Source organism: Pteropus medius, unplaced genomic scaffold (genome assembly GCF_902729225.1).
Source record: "Pteropus medius unplaced genomic scaffold, Ma_sr-lr_union100, whole genome shotgun sequence".
In the NCBI taxonomy this organism is placed as follows: Eukaryota; Metazoa; Chordata; class Mammalia; order Chiroptera; family Pteropodidae; genus Pteropus; species Pteropus medius.
Window position 1 is genome coordinate 1,127,109 of NW_024356248.1, and position 6,982 is coordinate 1,134,090.

The window sequence follows — 6,982 nt, forward strand, 5'->3', positions numbered from 1 at the left end:
CAACAAATATTTTTGAGTGTCGGCCACATCCTGGCTCCCCCGCCTTTGCCTGAACCCACAAGCGGTGGGCAGACACGGCGGTGAGACGTTCTGAGTCGATTGCGAGGACACAAGGCACAGTGGAACACGGGGCGGAGACCACCTGTTGGATGGTTCTCTTCCCACTTCCAAGCTGTCCATCAAGGTGCAAGCTCTGGAATGCACGCCCCACCCTCTGCAAATGCAGGAAGGAGGGTTTCGTAAAGCGTCATTAAAAACCTGTAGCGCTTTCTGCATTCTAGGGTCAAAACTGAACTTTGACTGGGACCACTTGGGTGAACCTTTTTTGATCTTGTCGATGTAAGACACGTACCCACCGCTGAGGGGAGGATCCTAAGGGAAAGTAATCCGAACGCAGATGCTTCTGAGATGTCAAATACTGGTCTCTTGTTTGCGTGCTTAATTTTTAGTGTCTATTCCTTTTTACTTTGGGGGGCTGGGTGAGTGGGGGCAGTGGTGGTCTCAGTTTACTTGGCGTGTGTCGCAGAGGAGGTCAGAGAACTTGAACGTACTGTGTTCCTGGATGGTGGGAAGGCCCGGTATTGGTGACACGTGAGCCAGCAGGGGCTGCACACGATGCAGGTGTTTTGCTTCATGATGGCGAGGTGACTTCAGGAAACACCACACAACCTCTGCAGAGATGGTGATGCTGAAGGGATCTGGATTCGCTGGCTAAGAACGAGCAATGGGGAGTGGAAAACATGTCCGTCGTGGATGCCGACCAAATAGAGGAGGATGAGCCCCACCATGGGGGCAGCAGGCCAGAGGCTCAGGGCCAGACTGGACAGAGGGGGGCCCCTTGTGACACCAGTAGATATGAACTGCTCCCCAGTTCCTAGTTTTAGGTGTTTGCCTTCTGCTTATTACCTTTTGTCATTCCCAAGCCTCGTATTGAAAAGTGGGGTAAAAGACAGAGCCAGTGTGCATGGTTTGTAACACCCACGGGGGATGAAGCTCAGGGACCATGGGGAGGTGGCCGTGGGAAGCAAGCATGCAAAAGGGAGCGTGGTTCAAAAGGTAAAATTTTAGAGGGAAGAGCGACTCCCGAATCTGCAGCACTCAGGCTTATGTGACATCTTGTCAAGTGTAACATCAGGGCAGCGGGCGTTAGATTCGCTGCCTTCTGATGAGCATAGGCCAGGGGTCCCCAAGCCCCAGGCCGCAGACTGGTACCAATCTGTGGCCTGTTAGGAATCAGGCCACACAGCAAGAGGTGAGCAGCATGCAAGCGATCGAAGCTTCATCTGTATTTGCAGCCGCTCCTCAGCGCCAGCATCACCGCCTCAGCTCCGCCTCAGATCATCAGGCGTTACATTCTCATAGGAGCACCGGTCCCTGGTGCCAAAAAGGTTAGGGACCACTGGCGTAGACCATTTTGACCTCCACACTGTCCCTACTGAAACTTCTTCTATTGCTTGAGCAGAATAATCAATGCCTATGCAAACTCTAAGAAGGCTCTTTGAGCCGCTTAAAGTTCTATTCTTCCAAAGTTTCTGCAGCTGGGCAGACTCTTTCACAAGAAGAGAACTAGTTATGGACCCAGGCTGCTTTGTGGTCCAGAGGAAGTAGTTTGATTTCTGTGTGTTTGTTGGTTCTATGCTTGAGTACGGTGAGCATATTTTTTAAAAAACGTATTTTTGGTCAGTCAGATTCAGTGTGCTAGGTTAAATGTAAACATTTTGATGCTTATTTTCAGAAAGATTGCCAAAAGTTCGACTTCAAAGTTAAAGTGTGTCTGAGTTCAGAGCAATGTGAAGGGTGCTTTGTGAACGAGTAATTTTGGGTACTTCCAGTTCCACGTTCAAAGAAAGGCTTTTTGAGGAAGCCGTGTGAGGCCACAGCTTCCTTGTCTTTCCATCTTGTTGAAAGATGGCTCCCCCCACCTTTGCCCAAATCCACGAGCAGGGATCAGGGTACGGCGGGAAGTTCTAGGTCAGAAAGACAGGGGCCCCGTGGCTTCACTGGACTTTCCTGAGCAGTGGCTGCCACACTTAACATCAGCAGCAGAAGCCTCTCTTCAGGCATAATGTCACCGAGCCACCCGATGTCACGCCGGCAGCCGGAGGGGCGTCTGCCAGAGTGGGAGATGTGACGGACACACCCTGCCCACAGCCGATGGGAATAAAATAACAATGATGACACGATAGTGACATGCATGGAGTGTCACACAGTTCCGGACCTCGTTTTAAATGCTTTAGGACCCTCACTCACCCTGTGGTTTCATGTGTTTGTCGTCTCCATGGCAGACTCTGTGGCCCCGTAAACGGCTGCCCCACTCAGCCAGCTTTATCCAGTGCTGTAAGTGGGAAGAAGTTTAGAACTCCTTGACAAGTCTCCACTTGACAAAATAAGGTCAAGAGCTGCTTTATAATGAACTCAGAGATAAATAGGGGAAGAGGGTACTTAAGGCACAAAGATGCATAATGATAAGGACAATTTGGGCAGGGCAATAGGAACACGGAGCTCTAATAACTGCTTATATAGGTCATTGACGATGCTGCCTTTTGGGGGCTCATACTCGGGACTACTCTGCAAGGCTGGCTCAGAAAGGGGGTCTCACTGAGCCTTGTCCATCAAGAACACACACACTCCCAGACTCAAAACACAAGGACCCTGGCAGATAGATGATATTAAGAAAAGTGTGGAAAGAAGCGTGTATGACATGATCACCCTGTCATTCGCCAAATACGGAGAAGTCACCTGGTAGAGACTTCTTAAAGCCTCATCTCTCCAGCTAGTCCCAGAGCCTCAGGTAGGTTTCTCTTAGTCAGGACTCTCTTGGTGGCAAAGGCTGGAAAACTCAACAAAACTAACTCAGTCGTGTATAGCTTGAGCAAAGTGAGAAAGGTACTGCTTTAAGTGACCGTTCAATCCTGGAGCAGAAGAGAATACAGCTGGATTTAGGGCTTCCTGACATCAGCTTCAAAATAACGTGCTGTGCCAGCTTTCCAGAACCACGTGATTATGGTGGAGAAGGAAATAAGGGAGCCGGGTGGACAGAAACAGCAAAAGACCATCACAAAGCTTGTGATCTTGGATCCTTGCTCTTTTCCTTCCGACGAGCCCCAGAATGTGCACAAAAACTGACCCTTCTGCCCAGACCCATGGCTGGGAGAGCCTCCTCAGAGAAGCCTTCCATGCAGTGGGTTGTGAGACGCAGCGGTAGCACTCGATAGCAGATTTCCCCCCTTAGGTTATTCCATAGGAAATACGTGTTTTGGAGTTCACAGCTTTTGTGGTGTCAGTTTTGAATTCCACATTATAGAGAATCTACTGTGACAGCTCAGGCTTCCGGGACCCAGACTCGGAGACGGAGGTTTGTGGGCGGCAGGTTTACAGGGGACATGGAGGAAGCAGGGCTGGGCAGAGGGAGAGAGAGAACTGTGATGCGGTCACAGCAGAGGCCTAAGCCAGCCTGCAGGCAGCTTGCGAGCTGCGACAGCCCTGCAGAGTTGTGTTGTACCAGGCGAGACGGTGGTCCTTCACAGCTCTCCATTTATACCCTGTGGCTACAGGCTGCCAAAGATGAGGGGGTGACCCTCTCAGAGAATGATTCAGTCGACAGCTGCCAGCCAGCAACACTCCTAGCAGCTGGAGGAATTCACCCCTCAGTCCCGAGGACAATGGGGAGCGGGCAGCACACCACACGTGTGGGCAGCACCTAGCAGTTTCCACCACCCCTACCATTTTCTGGGCACTGTGTCAGTGTCTGGCCATTCAGCAATAAAAAAAAAGACTCCTTGAGAAGTTCAGCCTCTGAAGGAGACAGCCACCGTGTTGCCTGTCCTCCATGTATGTTGTAGTGTGAGCTGGTTGGCAAATCTGAAAGTGATTTCCACTGTAGGGGTGTTTGGGTTTTATTCACCAATATAAAAGTTGCAGCAGAATTTTCTGTGAAGCCAAGTAACTGTGCAAACATGTACCTTAGAAAAAAATAGAACTTCCCTTCTATTTAGAGTCCCAATGCTGCCTGAAGGCAGAGAGCACTGATAAACTCAGTCATTTCAGGTGTCAATTGAGCCATTTCAGAGGATTTCCTTCTCTTTCTTTTGCTCAAAGATGGACCCTAAGTGACCTAGGTGGAGGGTGGAATCTGGTCTACCACCCCTCTCTGATGCTTGCATCTATCTGCCCAGCTGAACTCATCCGGTGGTGGTCTGAGACTCTCCCGGGTCTCTTTCTGGCGTCTGGTGATCCTTGTTCGGTTCCCGAGGATGTAGTTCCCACCACCTTCCACTAGGGCGCACCCTCCTAAGATTCTGAAACTCCTTCAAGATATCAGGTCTTAGCTGTTCTCTTGGCCTATTTGAGGCCTCGAGAGGCTGGGGTTTGTCATCATACCCTTCCAGGCATTTAGCCACCTCTGCCCTGCTGCTTCCTTACCTTTGTGGCAGGGGAACATCTGGACTAGAATGCTGTCAGCTGACAAAACTTCCCGTCGGGACTGGTTCACGGGTTCCTCCTACTCAGTTCCCCAATTTTTAGAGGGAGTAGGGGGTGGGGAAGGGGGTGGGGGTGGGGTGGTGGTGGTGCAGAACCTAACCTATTTGTCACCTGGAATAGGTCATATTTTAAGCCCTTCACCTTCTATAATGTCAAAATTATTTTCAGTAATAATCACGAGATGAAACAAATAATAATAGCCAGAGTAGACAGTGAAAAAATATTTATTAAACTTCAAATACATAACCACACAATTAAAAAAATAGACTCAAATAAAATACTACAAAGCGTAACTATTTGCTTAATAGTTTTTATTCTACCTTACACTTTGAACTTCGATCCTTTGGTCATAGCCTGATATAATAATATTTTATATAATTAATTTTTCCAGTAAACAAATTAAAAAAGAGGAAAGAAACATCAGCAAAAGATGCAAGCTAGGCAACTACTAAACTGTACCACTGAGATAACATTCCGTTTATTTCCCTTAATTTTGAAAGAGTTCATCTCTTAACACTGTAAATTTCAATTTAAAAATATTCAGTTTCAAAAAAGTATTTCATATATAAAATGAAATGTTTGCTTGCCAAACAAAAATTTACATCTCACAGTGTGCATTCTGTTTTACTGTTTTAAATTTGAAATGCAGAGAAAACTCCAAGTGGCCACATCAAATGAGATAATTGAAGTAATTCAAGTTCAGGTTCTTTATCTTTCAAGTCACTCTGTTTTCATTGTTTATTTTGAATCTACTATTTAAAGGCAGGGATACCTGAAACCCCAGGTGTCCCAAGTGAGCCGCTATGATTCTGAATCCCAATGAACTTATTCTTGAAAAAATGCTTGTAGCTGGGTCCACAGATACCTGGGATCTACTGTGCAACTGGGAGTTCTCCAAACCAATGTGACAGTAATCAAAATGCACTAGTTTGAAGCCTACAGATAGATTATTAAAACTTAGCAATAGTCACATCAGTTGTTTAGAATGTAGCCCAATAAAATATTTGGGGGGTGGGTACAGGAGGATTTTAGTCACTTATTTAAAATCACTGACGTGTGGCGATAATGGAAACTGACTTTAAGTGTGTTTTATTATTGTCTTCAAGTTCTCTATATGAATGTACCTCCTTATACCCTTGTTTTCCTCCTGAGTGGGAGTGTGCATTCTGTCCATGTGGGGTGATAGGCACATACCCTGACCAAAGTTTTATCAACTCCCATATCCTTGTTGTTTCAGATATCCTTCCCCAGTTCAGAAAATCTCTAGTTCGTCTTGGAATTGAGAGGATGACATGGAGGTCAGGACTTGCTAAATAAGATGTCTTCCTAAATCTTTCTTATACTCAAAGAGTTTTGAACTCAAAGTAAAAATTTGCCTGCTTCACCTCGACGAGTTTCCTCCTATGACATGATGACTCTTGTCTAGGTTAAACAATTCATTTTGAGCTACTTGACCTGAAAAGAAAGGCTTTAGGTAGAATGATCATAAAAACAAGACTGAGGCACTTTTTTTTTTTTTAAAAAAAAAAAAAGGACCTCTGAATGAGCCACGCTAAGATACCAAATATAAGCGGAACCATGCTGAACAATCGGTGAAGAAATTAAATGAAGGGGTGTGTGTGTGTGTGTGTGTGTGTGTGTGTGTGTGTGTGTGTGTGTATTTGAGGCTGGAGAAAACATAAAATGTATCAGTTATTACTTTAAAGTATTATATTGTTCGCATAAAAAAAAATACAACATGTAACACTCCTAAATACCCCAGGCCTTTTAGATACATTTTTAATGATATAGTCTTAGCATTCCACATATTATTTTAAATTATGTTCTTTCTCTTTGCATTAAATACAGAGTCTTCTAGCATAAGCCAAAGGATCACTTAATGGAAGCAACGAAGATGTCTAGTTTTCAGAAATGCCCAATGATTTCTTCTTTTCCTCTGCAATAATTTTCTGAGTCCCTATGTTTCTTTTTTGCTTACTGGTGCTTTCGTTTTTACATTTTCCACTGACTTTAATACAATTATTTGTTGGCTTTCCTAGCATTGCTCGGGAGTGTCACAAACTACCCTTTAACGTCAGTGCCTGATGTTGCTTGACCCGGAGCTCACCACCAGGATTTGCCCCTGAGAAAGGGAGCTGGTTTTCCAACTCCACTCCTTGCTATTCAGAGCCTTTGTTCTTGCACCCTTCATCTTGAAGTTGCACTTTAAGTTATACTTGAAATCACATTGTCTTCTTTGGCTTCCTTTTGGGCTTCAGATCTTGCTGCTCTAGAGAATGACCGCTCATGCCTTTGAGACTCCTTGAAGGTCCCCTGAGAGCCTTTGATCGGGCGAAGATACCACCCATTGTGGCGAGGAGCTCTAATTGGGTCTAACTTCTGGTTCTATTTGTGGTAGTCCACTGTCATTCTCCGAGATCGCTCTGTTGTTTGCGGGCACAGACCTGAGTGGAATTAAGTCTAGCCCTACAAATAACTCAAAGGGAAACTCGATGGAAAG